The 22,175-nt window shown below is 36.9% G+C and overlaps 1 protein-coding gene and 1 pseudogene across 5 annotated transcripts in view; one reads left to right on the top strand and one right to left on the bottom strand.

Moving 5' to 3' along the window:
* Nucleotides 1-22,175, top strand: part of EDA (ectodysplasin A) — a 418,184-nt gene that overhangs the window by 300,230 nt on the left and 95,779 nt on the right. The window lies entirely within an intron of this gene.
* LOC103232122 (CCR4-NOT transcription complex subunit 7 pseudogene) lies at nucleotides 9,156-10,270 on the bottom strand (annotated as a pseudogene).

Raw genomic sequence — 22,175 nt, 5'->3', positions numbered from 1 at the left:
TACTGATATCTGTATTCCTGTTGCATTGCAGAGTCTATTTTGCATTCCACAGTAGTGTATCGGTCAGTGTTTATTGAAGGAATTATTTAGGTTTATGGAAATGCAGGTGTTATGTTGTATATTACTGTGGGTGGGTAGATTTTGAAAAATTTAAATAAATTTATTCAGATAAATGCTACGTCTCTGGGGAGCAGAAGCAGCGAAAGGTGGTGATAACTATGAATGAAACCCATATAAACACAGAGGCAACAATTTTTAGAAAGAAGATAATGCTTATCATATTTTTATTCTTTTTGGAAGCAAACTACTTTTCTCATAAAGCAAACTAAAAAAAGTAAAATTTGATAAAGTCTGTTTGGCTGGTACAATTACATAGCACATAATTGTAAACCAGGGATATTTCCTTGAGAAGCAGATTGCCATCAGAAAAAAAGACTGCATGAAATGTTTAACATTTATTAAAGCCGCATAGGTTAAAGTGTTAAATAGCTGAAAATCACTGAAGTAGGAACTCATAGAAAAGTTTGGGTAGCCTACTATCCTTTATGAAAAGCAGGATCTTTGTTGATTCAAAATACTTTGTTTGCCTTGGGCTCTATGGTATTGAACATTGCTAAAAATAAATGTGCCACCAACTTACACTTGGAAATTTCTTCATTCTATAAAAGTTTACATTGTGTTGTAACAGAATTTGACCTTTATTGGCAAGAAATAATGTAAAACATTTCTAATCAATTCTCAAGCATGATATGGCAGCACTTTGCACACAACTGGGTACCAGCTGATAAGAGATGAGATCTCTGATTACTATTTCAGCAGTTACCATTAGTACAACTAAAAATGAAAATTGTGACTGGCAAGTGCTCAAGCATTTTAGTACTAACATAATTATTTGTTGCTTAGAACTTGGCTCTGCATGGTGCAAGTTCAATGTCAATTTAAGACCCCAGCAAGATACTGTACAGCTGACTTCATTTGCCAAAAAAATTTGAAAACTTTTTTAAAGCTATTAAAAGCATTCTTGCTGCTTTTTGGCAGTGCTAGGTAGAACTTGGCTCATCATGGAGCTGGGGTAATCAGAGAGTGAGCAAATGATTATTTAGGTCCTTAGGCAAACATACAAGCTTTGAAGCCAGGGTATTTCTAATTGCCTGCCTAGTGCCTGATTGACATGATTCTGAGGTTAGACAACTATCCCGAGAAGCTACTCCTAGTTGCCGATTGTTTACCAGTGACCCTCCACTCCTACACATAGAATTGTGTTTCACCTACTGACAGTGGTCTGCCAAAGTCCAGAATGAATCTTCCTGGAGTGTAGATTCTGCTCAGGGTTAACAGAAAACACTTCATTCTATGTGTGTGTGTGTGTGTGTGTGTGTGTGTGTGTGTGTGTGTGTGTGTGTGTGACATATAATGCAAAATTCTTCTAAAATGGGAGACTTCAAAGAAATGTTAGGACTTAAGCCTGTCCCTCCCACTCCTGCCATGGGGAGACGGCATTTGGAAGTATGGAAAGACTTAAGTTTCTCTAAGTTGCTCTAAGTTATGGCCACTTTTCTGGAATGCTCTTCTCTCTCACCTCTGCGCAGAAGTATCCTGCTTATTTTTCAAAAGTCATTGTCCCCATCTTCTCTACCCCAAGCAGAGTTAACACTTCTCTGTGGCTCCATAGACTTTCCTTTATGAACCTCATATGGCATTCATCCCATTGGTGTGATTACCTGTTTGTCTTCTCACTAGATAGATGGTGAGCCTCAGAAGAACAAGGTCTACAGGTTCTCTATATCCTCAGTGCCTTGCACCATATTTGACTAGAGCAAGTAACTAGCAAACAGTGAATAGTGAATAGGTAGATGGATAAATGGATGATAGAACAGACAGGAAAATGTCCATTGATATGTCCACCCACATGAATAAGATTCTGAGCTCCTCTCCTAATATTCTAGTTTAGGCCTCTGAATATAGAAATGGGTGTTCACTGGGCTGTTTTCAACTTGCATATCAGTTATACCCTTACTTTTAATGAGGAAATATCAATGTAATTCATTCTACTATAAGGCACAGGAAGAAAAATCATGATCATATCAATTAATGCAAACAAAGTATTTAACAAAATCCAATACCAATTCACGATTTAAAAAAAAGAAACCCCAACCAACTAGGAGTAGAGGGGAACATCCACAAATTGATAAAGGACATCTACAAAAGTTCTACAGGTAACATCATACTTTATGGTGAAAGACTAAGTGCTTTTCTTCTAAAATCAGGAACAAGATTAGGATGTCTGCTCTCATCATTTCTAGTCAACATTGTGCTAGAGGTTCTAGCCAGTGAAATAAGGAAGCAATAAATAAGAGGCAACCAATTTGGAAAGGAAATAAAACTGTCTTTATATACAGACGACATGATTATCTTTGTAAAAAGTTGTAAGAAATCCACAAAACAACTACCAGAACTGGTAAGTGAATACAGCAAGTTCACAGGATTCAGGGTCATTATTAAAAATCAATTCTATTCCTATATACTAGGAATAAACAATCAGAAATTGGAAATATTAAGAATGGTATTCTTAATAGCATCAAAAATATGAAATATTAAGATGTCAGTTTTCCCAAAATTGATCTATAGATTCAATGCAATTTAACATTTTTATAGGAACTGATAAGCTGATCTGAAAATTTATGTGGAAAGTCGGAGTACCTAGAATATCCTAAACAACTTTGAAAAAAAGAACAAAGTTGGAGGACCTATGCTACCTGATTTCAAGGGTTATTAGAAAGCTACAGTAATCAAGGCATAGTGTTTTTAATATAGACAGTAGATCTAGTTGCAGAATCGTGAGTCAAGAAATAAACCCACACATATATGGTCAAATGATCTGCAACAAAAGTGTGAAGCAATTCAATGGAAAAATTATATTAAAAGACAAAATACAGCGTGGAAGAAAATAATTGCAAATCACATATCCAATAAAGAACTGTTATCAAGAATATATAATGATCTTTTAAAAATTCAATAATAAAAAACACACAACTCAATATTTTTAAATGGAGGAAAGAGAGTCAGGCACAATGGTAGATATCTGTAATCCCAATTACTTGGGAGGCTGAGGTGACAGGATCACTTGAGCTCAGTTTGAAACCAGCCTGGGCAACATAGCCAGATCTTGTCTCTAAAAACAAACAAACAAACAAATTTAAATGGGTGAAGTATTTGAAAAGACACTTCACTAAAGAAGATATATGAAAAGATCCTCAACATCATTAGCCATCAGAGAAGTACAAATTAAAGTCATAATGAGAGACTACTACATACCTATTAGAATGATTAAACTTAAAAAGACTGACCATACCAAGTTTTGATGAGGATATGAGAGCCTGAAACTCGCATACACTGCTGGTGGAAATGTAAAACGTAAAATCCACTTTAGGAAATAGTTTGGCAGTTTCTTATAACATGTACTTACCACATAGTATATGTTACCCAGCAGTTCTACTCCAAGGTATTTCCTGAGAGAAATAAAAGCATATGTCCACACAAAGACTTGCACACCAATGTCCGTAACAGTTTTATTTGTAGTACTAAAAACTGGAATCAAATCATTTTGTCCCTCAACAGATAATGGATAAACAAACTCTGTTACATCCATGCAACAGAATACTACTTATCAATGAAAAGGAATGAACTGATACATATTATAACATGATAGAATCTCAAAATAATTATGCTGAGAGAAAGAAGCCAGACAAAGTATATTGTGTGATGCTATTTATATAAAATTCTAGAAAATGAAAACTGATCTATAGTGATAAAAAGCAGATCAGTCATTACCTGGAAATGCAGAGCACATCGGAGACTGGGCTGAGTGGGAAGGGATTACAAAGGAGCATAAGGAAACTTTTGGGGGTGATGAATATCTTTGTTATTTTGATTGTGATGATGGTTTCACAGGTGTACATATATGTACATACATATGTAAAAACTTGAAAATTATACACTTAAATATGTACAGTTTGTTATATGTCTATAAAACCATAAAAATGATCTCTGTGGCTGAAAATGAAACTGGTTATAACTTAATCCAGAGTTTGTGTCAAGTACCAGTGGGTTATAAGAGAAAGGATATACAAGGCTTTGAGGCTGGGGTTAAGGGAAAGAGGCAGGTTAAATAATAGAGACAGGGGCTATTCTTTAGTTGGCTTCTTGCCAGAACTCTTTTTCAGGTAAAGGTTCTGAGAGACTGATTTAAATTTAGTAATGGCAAAAGAAGATTTCTGTTTCAAGGTTACTAATTGGTTTTTAAATTGCCATATGATTATGTTTATATCTTATGAGTATTACATGCACATAGTTTTTAAAAATATGAACTAAGTACCTAAAAGTTTATAATGCAGGCAACGTTTCACTGTTCCAACCCTCCTAATCCTAATCCTCTGAGATTACCTTTCACTCTATTAATTGTTTCTGTTTAGTTCTTCTATTGACTGCTTCCCTATATACTGCTATTTCTTAATTCATCTATTTTAGGCTTTATTAACTTTGTAATTTAATAAATGAGGCTATAACTCACTTATACTATCTCTTGTCCCAATTTAGTTATCATGCTTTTTAGTTCCTCTTTTTTTTTTTTTTTTTTTTTTGAGGAATATACTTAGACCTTTATTTCTTATTTCATAAACTATGGACAGTATCTCTTAGTTCTCTGTAAAAATTAAGAGTTTGTAAAAAGAGGCCATAAGTTCCCTTTATCTCTCTCCCCTACCTACCAATTCTAGTCATTTGTACTTTTAGTTTTTACATTGCCAAGAGTGGTAATGTTTATGTTTTGTTCTACATTTATAATTAACTATCTCTATAATTAAATATCCCGTGCTTTTGTATATTGGTTATTTCCAGAAGTTGAAAATCAATATACAGTGTTTATACTATTGTTAATTATTTAAAATTTTTCTCTTCTGTCAAGTATTGATAGTATTACATTTCTTAATTTGTAAAACTTGTTTTTTTCTGGATTTTCTAATTACCTTTATTTTTTCTTGTATTGTCTGCTACATTCATAAGTTTCTCTAATTTCTTAAAGATGGATAGGCCTGGCGTGGTGGCTCACGCCTATAATCCCAGTACTTTGAGAGGCCGAGGTGGGCAGATCACGAGGTCAGGAGTTTGAGACCAGCCTGGCCAACATGGTGAAACACCGTCTCTACTAAAAATACAAAAAATTAGCTGGGTGTGATGGCGCCTGTAATCCCAGATACTCAGGAGGCTGAGGCAAGAGAATTGCTTGAACCCGGGAGGTGGAGGTTGCAGTGAGCCGAGATCGTACCACTGCACTCCAGCCCAGGTGACAGTACGAGACTCCGTCTAAAAAAAGAAAAAAAAAAAAAAAAAAGGATAAAATGGTGAATCCTTTTCCTGTCTTTTTCTTGATGCCTCTCTCTTGGAGCCCTCCTTCCTTCCATTCAGACTAAATGTTCCTTAGGCCTACTGTACAGCTGGGACTTACTTTTATTAGTCTTTGCAATCTTAAAATGTCTTTCTTTTGTTATCAGACTCAATTGATAGTTGATTAGGACAAAATTATAGGTTCGAAATAATTTTCTGTCAGAATTTTTAAGGCATTCCTCCATTGTTCTCTCTAAGAGCCAGCGTTGCTGATCAGGTGATCAAACCATTCCAATTCTTGTTCCTGTAACTATTAATGTTTTTCCTCTCTGGAAGCTTTTAGGATCTTTTCTATATCTTTGCTGTTCTGAAATGTCATAATGTGTGTAGGGGTTGAGCAAACTGGTTTAGTACCCCAGATATAAGGCCTGCAACTCAATAAGCCTCACCTATGTAAATAGAACCATTATACTGGGGGACCTCTAAATTCCAGATAGTAGAGATCTTTGTTTTAGAACATGAATGCCCACATTAGTTACCTCAATTAGACAATTTATTCAATCTCTTTAGAGAATAACCTTCTGATTTTTTTCTTTGCCTTGGGAATCAATGCCTGAATACTAGCAGTTCTATATGCAGTGGAGGAAAATGATTAATATACAGATTTTCAATGAATTTATCATATTTCATTGTCACCCTCTGCCTTACTTGGCATTTCCAATTTTCAAACTTTTCTGTGATCCTACAAGCTGTAAGCCCCCTCTGTCATTTTATCTGCCAATCTTTATCAGCCAGCATCCTATTCAATTTCTGTCTATCAGAAATGTATTGGGATCTCTTTTCCACTGACTCCCTCTACTATTGTCTTCATTATATCTTTTTTATTGTTTAATGTCATTTTTAAAATTTTTTTATTTTTAATTTTTGTGAGTACATAGTAGGTATATATTTATGGGGTACACGAGATACTTTGATACAGGCACACAATGCGTAATAATCACATCAAGGTAAATGCAGTAACCATCACTTCAAGCACTTATCCTTTCTTTGTATTGCAAACAATCCAGTTATACTCTTAGTTTTTTTAAATGTATAATATTTTAAAATGTACAATATTAAAATGTACAATAAATGATTGTTGACTATAGTCACCTTGTTTTGCTATCAAATACGAGATCTTATTCATTCTAACTATATTTTGTACCCTTTAATAATCCCCACTCCCCCACCCATTACTACCCTTCCCAGCCTCTAATAACCATCATTCTACTCTACATCCCCATGAGTTCAATTGTCTTAATTGTTTAGCTCCCACAAATACGTGAGAATATATGAAGTTTGTCTTTCTCTGTCTGGCGTCTTTCACTTAACATAATGACCTCCATTTCCCTCCATGTTGTTGCAAATGACAGTATCTCATTCTTTTTATGGATAAATAGTACTGCATTGTGTATGTGTACCATATCTTCTTTATCCATTCATCTGTTGATAGAAACTTAGGTTGCTTCCAAATCTTGGCTATTGTGAATACTGCCACAATAATCATGGGAGTGCAGATATCTCTTTTGATATACTGATGTCCTTTCTTTTGGGTATTTACCTAGCTGATATCCTTTCTTTTGGGTATATACCTAGCAGTAGGATTGCGGGATCATATGGTAGTTCTATTTTTAGTTTTTTGAGGAACCTCCAAACTGTTCTCCACAGTGATTATTTTTTTTTAATTTATTTATTATTATTATTAAACTTCAAGTTGTAGGGTACATGTGCACAACGTGCAGGTTTGCTACATATGTATACTTGTGCCATGCTGGTGTGCTGCACCCATCAACTCGTCATTTACATCAGGTATAACTCCCAATGCAATCCTTCCCCCCTCCCCCCTCCCCATGATAGGCCCCGGTGTGTGATGTTCCCCTTCCCGAGTCCAAGTGATCTCATTGTTCAGTTCCCACCTACGAGTGAGAACATGCGGTGTTTGGTTTTCTGTTCTTGTGATAGTTTGCTAAGAATGATGGTTTCCAGCTGCATCCATGTCCCTACAAAGGACACAAACTCCTCCTTTTTTATGGCTGCATAGTATTCCATGGTGTATATGTGCCACATTTTCTTAATCCAATCTGTCACTGATGGACATTTGGGTTGATTCCAAGCACAGTGATTATTATAATTTACATTCCCACCAACAGTGTACAAGGGTTCCCTGTTCTCTACATCCTCATAAGCATTTGTTATTGCCTGTCTTTTTTTAATAAGAAAACATTTTTAAAGCCTTTATTTACAAAAGCCTTAAAAACAAATAATACCCTCTGTTTTGCAAATAATATTTGTTTAAAAAGGACCACCCAGTTACAGCACTGTAATATCATGAATAAAGAATGTACAAGGGAGACAAATCAATGTGACTAACATTTGGAGATTTGCTAATATTATTGATTGAAGTATAGGTAATACACATTCTAACTTGTAGTCCATCATTTCAGGGTAGAGTTAATGGTTACCAAAAAGTCTTCCTACATCCTACACATGCTCTGGTCTGGTCACATGTTCTGCATGGTGAAATATTTCACAGTCTCTTTTGTCAATATATGTAAAATAGATTGCAAAGATATACACAAAAAAATAAACAAGCATTAAACTCCTCAGGTGATTTTATTAGCTCTCTATATATATTCTCAAGCATCAAAATGTTATACTTGATTGATTTGTTTCAGAAAATATTTTATCCTTTATTTATGTACTCATATATATATGAGTACATAAAATATATGTTATATATATACATATATATGGATTTTGTTGTTTTGTACCACATCTCTTCATTACTTACCTTTGTAGCAACTATGAAAGCACAATTTTTAACTTCTAATTTAATTTGGTACAAAATATACCTAAAGACTTGTTATCTTTGGATTTTAAAAAAAATCAATTTGTATAACCAACAAATCAAGAGCATCGTAAGTATGGCTACAAAATGAAAAAAAAAAAAAAAACAAGAGTAAACAGTGATGGAATAAAAATAAGCAGATCAAGGGAAGTGTGCTATCATAAAGTAACTGTAGCTTCAACATCTTGAGTACCAGTTTCCTGGCAGATACTAAATATCCAATCACAAGGGATTTTTCCTGAAGGATGTAAGACTGGTTTGAAAATTCTTCAGTCACAGAGCAGCCTACACATGCCAATTAGAAACTGACAGACACTAGATGTGCTTGGAAGATTAAACACTACGTACAGAAACAGCAGTTACTAAGCTCCTCAGTAGTTTCTTGTCTTTTTTTTTTTTTTTTTAGTTTCACTGAATTGACAGTTTGTACAATGAATGTGCTATATTCTGTGGGTCAAAACCGAGTAAATGCTGTGTAAAGTTGGCAGATGGTCATTTTTCCAGCTAAGATCAAGTAAAAACAAAATTTCTGATAAAACAGAGGTTTTGAGTCAGAATCACTCTCCAAAGTACAAAATTGATGGTCCACATTCTCAAATAGCTAAAACTCCTGTAGAATGGAAGGGAGAGACACGAAACAGAGAAATAAATTACAGTCAGTGCTAGTTAATTTAGGAAAAGGGAAAAATAAACCAAACTCCCAAGTAGGTAAAGTTTATCAAAATATTCAGTGATGTAGCTTTCTCCACTCTCTGTCGCACACGCTTGCTAACAAGTATATTAAATTAAGGCCAAATTTAACCTGAATGTGTTTTTTTGTTTGTTTGTTTGTTTGTTTTTTGATCTGAGATAGGAACAATCATACTTAGTACTGAAAGGCAGACAATAAAATGGGCCATGAAAGGGTGGGGGGAAGGTACTGTCTATTTTTCAAGGGATTCAACCAGAGATAAAACCTATATACAAGCATGTGTGTAGCTCGAAATAAAATAAAAATAAAAGGACTATTTCACGTCATGACTGCTTGTTGGCTTCCTCTTCATATGCATTCCCTGTGCCATTCTGTACATAGGATGATGAATCAGAACCAAGGCCATACATACAAATGACCACAATATTTGTCATCATCAATATGACCTTCAAGGAACATTTCTCTCATTTTGAAAAAGGCCATTCCTGTGAGCAATGAATTAGATCCTGCCTGATGTTGTGGTCCTATCAACTCCAGTTTTAACTGTTCTGCCACCTCCTGTAATCCATCTTTGAGATTTTTGCAGCTCTTCATGAGGTACTTCACATCATAAATGACAGGTAAAAACAATGGAAGGATCTCAAAGAAGTCAAGTTCTTCTTCAGGCAAGTTAGAGTTGGTCAGGATTTTGATTAAATAGCCAAAGTTGTAACTGCTATGAAATGACAACCATTTGACCCCTTCACAGAGGACCACTCCTGAAGTCATAAGAAGTTCTACAAAGTACTGGGTCTCAATTCCTTCCCCATCATGTTTTTTAAACTGGATACCACATGTTGTTAGTAGCTCTACAGAGTCCTGGGCATACATGTCCTCCGTCAAATTAAATTTAAAATTAAACTGCCAAGTTGAAGTTCCTGGAGGGTATTCTCCTTGCTCATTCATAAATGTCAGTCCTAGCTGAATTATCTTTAGCAAGTCTACATTACACCGCAATAGTTGGTATTGATAGTCAGCATTGCTCCTGAATTCCCCAATGGGTCTTGCAACCACACCTGGAAACTCAAGTGTCCATAGCAATGTAATTATATTTTTGGATAACTTGACGAATTTTCTTCATCTCTTCATCCACGTTGCAAGCCCAAACTTCACAAATTCTTTGGCTATAATCCACAGTTGCTGCTGGCATAGTGAGGGCACAAGGGAGTATAGATGCCAAGCATCAAAATGTTATACTTGATTGAAGATTCGTTTCAGAAAATATTTTATCCTTTATTTATGTACTTGTGTTGCTGAGCTCGCGCTCCTCCTCTTCCCCTCGCCATAGAGACAGTACCCAGCGGCAGTGGCAGTGGTGGGTACCCCATAGATACCTCTCGCCCAGCAAGAGGGAAAGGTGAGCAGGAGCTGCGCCGCACCATGCTGCGCTGTCACTTTTCACACTGTCCATCTTTTGAATAAAAGTTAAAATGGATAAAGGCCATTTTCACTGGGGTGAGATGATATCTCATTGTAGTTTCAATTTGCATTTCTGTGATGATCGATGATGTTGAGTACCTTTTAATATGCTTCTTTGCCATTTGTATGTCTTCTTTTGAGAAATGTCTATTCAGATCTTTTGCTCATTTTAAAATCAAATTATTAGATTTTTTTTCCTATAGAGTGGTTTGGGCTTCTTATATATTCTGGTTATTAATCTCTGTCAGATGAGAACTTTGCAAATACTTTTTCCCATTCTGTGGGTTATCTCTTAATTTTGTGGATTGTTTCCTTTGCTATGTAGAAACTTTTTAATTTGATATGCTCCCATTTGTCCATTTTTGCTTTGGTTGCCTGTGCTTTGTGGGATATTAAATTTTTGCCCAGTCCAATTTCCTGGAGTTCCCTCAATTTTTTTCTATTAGTGTCATAGTTTGAGGTCCTAGATTTAAGTCTTTAATCCATTTTAATTTTATCTTTGTGTACAGTGAGAGATAGGGGTCTAGTTTCATTCTTTTGCAAATGGATATCTAGTTTTCCCAGCACCATTTACTGAAGAGATTGTCTTTTCTAAATGTATGTTCCTGGAACCTTTGTCAAACATGAGTTCACTGTAGATGTATGGATTTATTCCAGGGTTCTATATTCTGTTCCATTAGTCTATGTGTCTCTTTTAATGCCAGTACCATGCTGTTTGGGTTGCTATAGCTCTGTATTACAATTTGAAATCAGGTAATGTGATTCCTCCAGTTTTGTTCTTTTTGCTCAGGATAGCTTTGGCTATTCTGGGTCTTTTGTGGTTCCATATACATTTTAGAATTTTTTTTATATCCATGAAGAATGTCATTGATATTTTGATAGGGATTGCATTGAATCAGTAGATAGCTTGAGGTACTATGAATATTTAACAATATTGGTTTTTCTAATCCATGAACATGGAATATCTTTTCCACTTTTTGTGTGTCCTCTTCAATTTCTTACATCAGCATTTTATAGTTTTCATTGTAGAGATCTTTCACTTCTTTAGTTAAGTTTATTCCTAGGTATTTTATTGTATTTGTGGCTATTGTAAATGGGATTACTTTCTTAATTTCTTTTTCAGATTGTTTGCTGTTGAAATATAGAAATGCTATGTTGATTTTTTTTATCCTGCAACGTTACTGAACTTGTTTATCAGTTCTAATCGTTTTTTTGGTGGAGTCTTTAGTTTTTTCCATACATAAGATCATTTCATCTACAAATAAAGATAATTCAACTTTATCCTTTCCAATTTGCATGCCCTTTATATCTTTCTGTCATCCAATTGCTCTAGCCAGGACTTCCAGTACTGTCTTGAATAACAGTGGTGAAAGTGGGCATCTTTGTCTTATTCTAGATCTTGGAGAAAAGGCTTTCAGTTTTTCCCTATTGAGTATGATACTAACTGTGGGTCTGTTATATGTGACTTTTATTGTATTGAGGTATGTTCCTTCTAAACCCAGTTTGTTGAGGATTTTTATGATGAACAGATGTTGAATTTTATCAAACTCTTTTTTCAGCATCAGTTGAAATGATCATATCATTTTTGTCCTTCATTCTGTTGATATGATGTATCACATTGATTGACTTGCATATGTTGAGCCATGCTTGCATTCCTGGGATAAATGCCACCTGGTCACAGTGAGTGATCTTTTCAATGTGTTGTTGAATTCAGTTTGCTAGTATTTTGTTGAGGGTTTTTGTATCAGTGTTTATCAGGGATATTGGCTTGTAGTTTTCTTTTTTTTTTGATGTTTTTGTCTGGTTTTGGTATCAGGGTAATACTGGCCTTATAGAATGAGTTTGGAAGTACTCCCTCATTCTCTGTTTTTTGGAATAGTTTGAGTAGGATTGATATTAGTTCTTTTATAAATGTTTGATAAAATTGAGCACTGAAGCAATTGGGTCCCAGGCTTTTCTTTGCTGGGAGATGTTTTATTACAACTTAAATCTCATTATTTGTTATTAGGCTGTTCAGGTGATGGATTTCATCATGGTTCAATCTTGGTAAGTTGTATGTGTCTAGGAATTTACCCATTTCTTCTAGATTTTTCAATGTATTGGCATACAGTTGCTCATAATAGCCTATAATGATCTTTTGTATTTCTTCAGTGTCAGTTATAATGTCTCCTTTTTCATCTCTAATTTTATTACTTTAGGTTTCCTCTCTTTTTGTAGTTTGTTGGGCTAAAGGTTTGTTGATTTTGTTTTGTTTATCTTTTGATAAAAAACTTTTCATTTTATTGATCTTTTGTATTTTTATTTCAAATTTCTACTATGGCCATTATTATTTCTTTTCTTCTACTAATTTTGGGTTTGCTTTGCTCTTGCATTTCTGGTTCTTTTTTAACTTTTGTGAGTACATAGTAGGTGTACATATTTGTGAGTTACATGAGGTTTTTTGATACAGGCATGCAGTACATATTAATCACATCATAGTAAATGGGGTATCCATTTCCTCAAACATTTATCCTTTATGTTACAAACAATACCATTATGCTATTTTAGTTAGTTTTCAATGTACAATTAAATGCAATTCTAGTTCTTTAAGATACACCATTAGGTTGTTCATTTGAAATTTTTCTAGTTTTTTATTGTAGGTGCTTATTGTTATAAACTTTCCTCTTAGTACTGCTTTCACTGTATTCCATAGGTTTTTGTATGTCGTATTTCCATTTTCATTTGCTTCAAGAAATTTTTTAATTTCCTTCTTAATTTCTTCATCGGCCCACTGGTCATTCAGGAGTATATTGTTTAATTTCCATGTGTTTGTATAGTTTCCAAAATTCCTCGTTATTGGTTTCTAGTTTTATTCCATCATGGTCAGAGAAGATACTTGATATTATTTCAAGTTTTTGAATATTTTAAGACTTCTCTTGTGGCCTAACATATGGTCTATCCTTGAGAATGATCCATGTGCTGAGAAGATGAGTATGTACTTTGCAACCATTGGATGAAATGTTCTGTGAATATCTATTAGGTCCATTTGGTCTATAGTGCAGATTAAGTCTGATGTTTCTTTGTTGATTTTCTGTCTGGATGATCTATCCAATGCTGAAAGAGAAGTGTTGAAGTCTCCAGCTATTACTGTCTTGGGGTCCATCTCTCTCTTTTTTTTTTTTTTAATTTTTTTTTTTTTTTTTTTTTGAGACGGAGTCTCGCTCTGTCGCCCAGGCTGGAGTGCAGTGGCGCAATCTCGGCTCACTGCAAGCTCCGCCTCCCGGGTTCACGCCATTCTCCTACCTCAGCCTCCCGAGTAGCTGGGACTACAGGCGCCCGCCACTGCGCCCGGCTAATTTTTAGCTCTAATAATATTTGTTTTATATATCTGGGTCCTCCAGAGTTGGGTGCATATATATATTTAAAATTGTTATATCCTCTTGTTGAATTGACCCCTTTATCATTATATAATGACCTTCTTTGTCTCTTTTTATAGCTTTTGTCTTGAAATATATTTTGTCTGCTATAAGTATAGCTATTCCTGCTAATTTTTTTGTTTCCATTGGCATGGAATATCTTTTTCCATCCCTTTATTTTCAGTCTGTGTGTGTCTTTATACATGAAGTGTGTTTCTTTGGCAACAGATTATTGGGTCTTGATTTTTTATCTACTCAGCCACTCTATGTTTTTTTTATGTTATTATTGATAAGTAAAGACTTACTCCTGCTATTTTCTTACTTGTTTTATATTTTTGTGGTCTTCTCTTCCTTCTTTCCTTTCTTCCTGTCGTCCTTCTAGTGAAGGTGATTTTCTCTGATGGTATGATTTAATTTCTTGATTTTGATTTCTTTTGTATCTGTTGTATTTTTTTACTTAAGATTACCATTATGCTTGCAAATAATATCTTATAACCATTTATTTTAAACTGATGACAACAATAATTACATATACAAACAAACAAGCAAAGAGAAAACTAATAGAAACTCTACACTTTAACTTAATCCTCCCACTTTAAAACCTTCTTTTCTATTTATATCTTATTTTATTGTCTATGTCTTGAAAAGTTGCTGTAGTTATTATTTTTTATTGGTTCTTCATTTAGTCTTTATACTTAGGATAAGAATCATTCACACACCAGAGTTACAATGTTATAATATTCTGTGTTTTCCTGTGTACTTACTATTACCAGTGAGTTTTGTATGTGCAGGTGGTTATTTATTACTTATTAATGTTCTTTTCTTTCTGATCGAAGTACTCCCTTTAGCATTTTTTGTAGGACAGGCCTTGTGTTGAAATCCCTCACTTTTGTTTGTCTGGGAAAGTCTTTATTTCTCCTTCATGTTTGAAGGAGATCTTCACTGAATATAGTATTCTACGGTAAAAGGTGTTTTTTTTCCCTTCAGCACTTTAAATATGTCATGCCACTCTCTTCTAGTCTGTAGGGTTTCCACTGAGAAGTCTGTTGGCAGATGTATAGAGCTCCATTGTCATGTTATTCGTTTTTTTCTCTTGCTGCTTTCAGGATCCTTTCTTTATCCTTCACCTTTGGGAGTTTGATAATTAAATGCTATGAGGTAGTCTTTTTTGGGTTAAATCTGCTTGGTATTCTATAACCTTCTTATACTTGAATATGAATATCTTTCTCCAGGTTTGGGACATTCTCTGTTATCCCTTTGAAGAAAGTTTCTACCCTGATCTCTCTCTATCTCTTCTTTAAGGCAAATAACTCTTGTATTTGCCCTTTTGAGGCTATTTTCTAGATCCTGTAGGTATGCTTCATTTTTTGTATTCTTTTTTCTTTTGTCTCCTCTGACTGTGTATTTTCAAGTAGCCTGTCTTCAGGCTTACTAATTTTTGCTTCTGCTTGATCAATTCTGCTAGTGAGAGACTCTGATGCATTCTTCAGTATGCCAATTGCATTTTTCAGCTCCAGAATTTCTTCTTTATTCTTTTTGTTTCAATCTCTTTGTTAAATTTATCTGATAGGATTCTGAATTTCTTCTCTGTGTTAGCTTGGATTTCATTGAGCTTCCTCAAAACAGCTATGTTGAATTCTCTGAGAAGTCACATATCTCTTTTTCTCCAGGATTGGTCACCAATGCCTTATTTAGTTCATTTGGTAAGGTCTTGATGCTTGTGGACATTCATCAATGTCTGTGCATTGAACAGTTAAGTATTGACTAGTCTCCGCAGTCTAGGTTTATTTGTACCTATCCTTCTTGGGAGAGCTTTCCAGGTATTTGAAGGGACTTGAGTGTTGTGATCTAAGTCTTTGGTCACTGCAGCTTTAGGGCCACCCCAAGCCCAATAATGCTGTGGCTCTTGCAGACTCATAGAGGTACCACCTAGATGGTCATGGGTAAGATCTGGGAGAATTCCCTAAATCACCATACAGAGACTCTTGCTCTCTTCCCTTACTTTCCCCCAAACAGAGTCTCTGTCTCTATGCTGAGCTGTCTGAGGCTAGGAGAGGGGTGACACAAGCACCACTGTGGCCACCACCACCTGGACTGTGCTGGATCAGACCCAAAGCCAGGATAACACTGAGTCTCACCCCAGGCTGTGGTAACCACTGCCTGGCTACTGCCTATGTTCACTCAAGGCCCAAGGGCTCTACAATCAGCAGGTGGCAAATCTAGCCAAGCTTATGATATTCCCTTCAGGGTAGCAAGTCTCCCTGGCCCCAGACAGGTCCAACGATGCCATCCAGGAGTCAGGACATGGAGTCAGGAAGCATAGGAACCTACTTGGTGCTCTATTCTACTGTGGCTGAGCTGACACCCAAAGTGCAAGACAAAGCCCTTCACACTCTTCCTTCCCCTTTCCTCAAGCAGAAGAGTCTCTCCCTGTGGCTACCACTGCCTCAGGCCCGTGGCGAGTACTGCCTGGCTATTGCCAGTGTTCACTCAAGGCCCAAGGGTCTTTAGTCAGCTTGTGGTGAATGCTGCCAAGCCTGGGACTCTTCCTTCAGGGCAGTGGGCTCCCCTCTGGCCCAGGACAGGTCCAGAAATGCCATCCAAGAGCCAAGGCCTAGAATTTGGGACCCCAAGAGCCCACTTGGTGCTCTACCCCACTGTGGCTGAGCTAGGACCTAAGCTGTAAAACAAAGTCCCTTTTACTCTTCCCTCTCCTTTTGTCAAGCAAGAGGATTCTCTCATAGCCACCACAGTTGGGAATGTACTGGGCCACACCTGAAGCCAGCACAGCTGAATCTCACACAAGGCCTGTGGTGAGTACTGCCTGGCTACCACTGCTGGTTTTTCAGGGGCCAAAGGCTCTTCAGTCAGCAGGTGATGGATTCTGTCAGGACTGGATCCTTCCCTTCACTGCACCAGGTTCCCTTCTGACCCAGGGTGTGTTTAGAAATGTCATCCAGGAGCCAGGGCCTGGAACGGGAGCCTTAGGACTCTGCCTGGTACCCTATTCTACTGTGTCTGAGCTGGCATCCAACTTTCAAGACAAAGTCCTCTTTATTCTCCCCTCGCCTCCCCTCAAGAAAAGGGAAGGAATCTCTCCTGGAGTTCTGAGCTGCACTGCTTTTGGTTGAGGGAGGGGTGATGCAAGCACTCCCTTGGCCACCCCAGCTGATATATCACTAGATTGCATGCATTCCAAGCCACTGTCTCCAAACCCAGCACAGCACTAGGACTTGCCAAGGAATTGTTGTCCTTGCAGCCTAGACTGCCTTTCAAGTTTATTTAGAACCCCAAAGCACTTTAGCCTGCAGTGTTAGGGCTTGCCAGAACTTGGGTTCCAACCACTGGGATGGGCAGTTCTCCTCTGGCTAGCACTGGTCTAATGTTCCTTCGGTGGTTGCCAGCTGAGTTCTGCCCCAGGTTGCTTTCCGCTGTGACGGGGCAGCACTGAGTTTCAATGCAAAGTCACAGTCACTGTGCTCTCCCTCCCCAAAGTGCAGATTCTCTCTGTGCTTCATGGCCACTGTCGGGGGATGGGTGAGAGGTAGCATAGGTGGCTTAAGATTGTCTTTCCTACCCTTTTCAGTGCCTCTTTCCTTAATATGATATTAAAACTAGGTACCATGATCACTCATCTGATTTTTGGTTCTTTTTTTATTATACTTTAAGTTCTAGGGTACATGTACATAGCGTGCAGGTTTGTTACATATGTATACCTGTGCCATGTTGGTGTGCTGCACCCATCAACTCGTCAGCACCCATCAATTCGTCATTTACATCAGGTATAACTCCCAATGCAATCCCTCCCCCCTCCCCCCTCCCCATGATAGGCCCCTGTGTGTGATGTTCCCCTTCCTGAGTCCAAGTGATCTCATTGTTCAGTTCCCACCTATGAGTGAGAACATGTGGTGCTTGGTTTTCTGTTCTTGTGATAGTTTGCTAAGAATGATGGTTTCCAGCTGCATCCATGTCCCTACAAAGGACACAAACTCATCCTTTTTTATGGCTGCATAGTATTCCATGGTGTATATGTGCCACATTTTCTTAATCCAGTCTCTCACTGATGGACATTTGGGTTGATTCCAAGTCTTTGCTATTGTGAATAGTGCCGCAATAAACATACGTGTGCATATGTCTTTATAGCAGCATGATTTATAATCCTTTGTGTATATACCCAGTAATGGGATGGCTGGGTCATATGGTACATCTAGTTCTAGATCCTTGAGGAATCGCCATACTGTTTTCCATAATGGTATTTAGATGCTTTTTTGTATGGATATTTGTTGAGTTTGGTGTTCTTGCAAGGGGGGATGATCACTGAAGGCTTTCATTTGGCCATCTTGCTCCACCTCCTCCACCTCTGTTTGTTTAATGTCATTTTAATGGGATCTTGGGAGAGAGAGGGGCTAAAACTGTTTGGTTAGTCAGTTACCTTGATGCAGATGACTATATACATGTTAAATTTTAAAGTTTATGGAGTTTCTGTGGATTTTTTGGAAAATATTTGTAATTAGGAGCAATCAGGTATGAACTGGACAAACCTACATTGTTTATCCATTTATAGAAATCAGAGGATTCATTAGAGTTAAAGCTCTGTGAAAGAGATTAGTACAAAGCATTGAAATCTAATTCTCCATTGCTCCATGGAAAGATATCGTTAGTCCCTAATACTAACAATCAAACAATGAATATGCATAAAATTGACTCTAATGAATAGGGTATTTTGCTATACTTCATTTCATTTGTTTATATTTTATCCTAATTTCTTTTTGAGTGGGTTGCGCCATTGAGATACTATACAAAATATTCATGAGACAACACTTAACATACTTTCTTCACTCACTTTCATGGTCACAAGCAAGAGTCAGGAATTTTCCTCTAAGAAAATGACATTTCCATAGACACCCTAATGCTGGATTCCAGCCAGTAGCCATATTGAAGAAAATTGTCTCTCAAGACATTTGTCTTTCAGTTTTATAGCCACTGAAATACTATTGGCCTGCCATGATGTCACATAATGAATTATTTTGTATTTATCCGAAGGGAGGCCCTGGAACACACTCACTTGGACACATGAGGCACTAAAATGCCAAGCTAACGGAGAACAGCATCGCAGCTTTGGATTTGTCTAATCTCACAGTGGTCTTGCTGGTCTCATAGTTTTCTTACCAGTCCTTTTATGCCCTTGGTGATTCTAGTGTTATAGTCTTTAAAATCCTGAATTTGTGTCCCAGGCCCTTTACTGTTTTTCCCAATTCTCAGGTTTGTTTCAGGCATTTATTACAGACTAAATCCTTGCTGATTAACCTGCCTGCCCTTAAGATACCTGTAACTTAAACTCTTCTTTGAATTCAATCTGCTGTGCTTATAGCCTATCCTTCTTGACCTTTTCCTCTGAAGTTACTTACTGATCTCCGAGATTCACTTTCTATACTCACGTTCCTGTGAGCCAGTCCTGGATTAATGATCCACTGGCCACATATCTGTGTTCATATCCTTGTTATCTACCCAAGCCCATGAGTCTATTTGGACCATTGTTTCTAGTCTTTCTTTCATTATCTGAGCCCTAGTTATAACAGTTGAACTCTAGTCTACAATGTATTTCAATATCAATGTAAACTGAATATCACTCATCATTCCTTAAAATTTTTCCCGCTACTTAATTTTTTTATAATATTTGGAACATTTTTGCCTTCTCAGAATCAATAGTCATCTGTTTCTTAATTTGCTTCTTACTTGTATCCTATTCCCCTCCCCCAAGTTCTGACTGTTGCAACTCTCTTTTCACTAACTACCTCACTTTTATCCTTCCTTCATATGTATCTTGAATGTTGTAGTCAGATGTGGCTTAGGGGTAGTTTATGTGGTTTAAGTCTCCATTGGCAGCAGAATGGATTTTGTAGAATGCTATTAATAGTGAAATTTTGGACAAGGAGAAAAAAAATCCTAGTTTAAATGTGTTTCTCAGGCAATGTCATTTTAGTCATAAACGCTACTCTAACTTGTGCTAATCCAACTTCATAAAGGTAAACTGCAACATCATTATCAAATGTTTAAGAGCCATTTAACAATTCACAATTAAGAGGTTGTGTTTGAGCTAATGTTTTCTGAATCCAGAGCTCATTTAATTTATAAACTCACAACTGATTGCCTTTAGTGATTTCCAGGTACTGCAAGTGGAAGAGTATGTTTTTCTCTTTATGTGCCAAAGCACCTTTCACTTTAGAAGTACGAGGAATTACAAAATAAATAAGCACACACTTCCAAGGGAAGGCAGTGTTATCCAGTATATATAGTTGCCCTTCCTTTTATTCAAAGATGTCACTACTGATCTCATCCACTCTCATGTGGAGCAAAGACTAAATCTTCAACCAAAAGTCCTTTCTATATGACATACATACAAACCATTTTTTAATTTGTGTCTGCAGCTGCTACTTGTAGAGCCTGTCACTGTATGTATTTCTGTGTTTGACTTGTGGTCAGCTGAAAGCCTTTGCTCAAAAAGTTCAAAGAATCCATATTGTTGCATTCTAAGCTGGTCTCTGCTGCTGTTTTCCCCAGCAGCCCACAGCTATGTTAATGTTATTTGGAGCTATTCTTGAATTCATCCTTTAGAATATTTCTTATGCCACGCCTGCTTGTGGTTATGCCATAAAGCTCACCATACCAAAGATGCTTGGCTTTCCTTCTGCCATTGTATCTCTACACATGTCAGCAAGGAACAGTGATTTAATGCTGATAGACCAGCTGACTTCCAGAATCTCAGTAGTAGTCATCCCCTCTTACCATTTTACATTAAGCATGACTCTGACTCTGACAATAAAACAGTTCACCAAGTAGATGTGATATCTGTGGTGGGTGTACATTTCAAAGTCATACAAAAGCTGGACCCAACTTATATTTTCCATTGATGAGGATCAATTCAGTAAGCTTTTAGTTTTTCAACTCTGTTCTGGATGTTAGAAATCAAGCTAAACCTAGGAAACAAAAAGTCAGGGCAGGGGTACATTTTCCCCCTTTGCATTAATAGTTATATGTTTCTAATAACTCATCTTTCTCCTTGATGTACATCTTAAATAGATTTCACCCTGTCCAGAGGACAAGTACACACTGGTTCTGGGCCCACAAATATACCTGCCATTGAGGAGCTTACTACCTATGGGGGAAGAAAAATTACAATTAAGATATATAAGGCATTATTTGATAAATGTGAGGCGATCTGTTCTGCCCCAAAATGGGATCTAAGAAAAGCCAGAGATTGAACTGGTCTGTAGTACAATTTCACACTGGTGCCATTCCATGGTAATCTTCCCAAGTAAAAATAGTTTTTTATTTTCCTTTCTACTTTGTAGTTACTTGCATTGTTGGGCAGTGATTTTTAAGTCAAACTGCCTAGGAAGCAAAATTCAGTGACTGCTTTTAGCTCTATGTGATGAAAAAATGTTGGTTGTGTTTTGATTCCACATTTAGCCTTACTCCATAATTTCAGTCATCCTCTGACATATCTACAAGACATGCCAATCCCTGGCACTCACATCAGAGATGTCCAAGATGCCAGTTTCATTTGGCATTTGGCCTGATTGCTGCCACCTCCACCCCCACCCCACTGGTGACAGCTCCCATGGGATGCTGTGATCAATGTTGAATGTCCTTGTTTGCTTACTCCCAGGAGCTGGCACACTCTGTTCAGCAACTAGCACATACTGTGCTTCTGTTGTTGTCACACTGTTTTTGAATCCTTACTACCTCCTATTGTGTAGTGCTATCACTGCTACAAAAAAACAAAAAATTACTTGTATGTTGTTTGTCTATATATATTAAAAATAGTTTCTAGTTCAGTGCCTTCCATATGGTAAGTACTCAATGTTTATTCAGACACCACCACCCTGAATGACCTTCTCTAGACCTTTTGTTGATAATCAAAGCATGTCGAGTTAAGGGTTCTTATGATTAAAAGTGCGTTCAATGCCATCTTTTGTGATCATTTTATATCTATGACATATCCATCATGGATATGTACCAATGAGGCAACCCTATTTCACTCATTGGTGCCAGGATGCTCATATCTTGCAATAGTGAAATCAGAGGTTTTGTTGAATGTTTCAGGGCATAAATGGTTTAATTTATTTGAAGGTCCCAGCTGATTGCTCATGGCTGATGATAGCGATAGCAGTGCTTGCAATAAGAAACATAGATTTTATATTCAACAACATTGAAAGAGAAATCTGATTCGCTGATTTTACAGAGCCTGGTATGTACCTGCCTTCTCTTGAGGCACATGAAGTACCAATTTCATAAATACATTAACTCTGGGAATGATAGAAGAAAAGGTGAAAAACACTAGCTATGCAATACCCCTATT

The sequence above is a fragment of the Chlorocebus sabaeus genome, chromosome X, assembly GCF_047675955.1.
Source record: "Chlorocebus sabaeus isolate Y175 chromosome X, mChlSab1.0.hap1, whole genome shotgun sequence".
Classification (NCBI taxonomy): Eukaryota; Metazoa; Chordata; class Mammalia; order Primates; family Cercopithecidae; genus Chlorocebus; species Chlorocebus sabaeus.
This window is presented reverse-complemented; position numbering and strand designations above follow the sequence as displayed.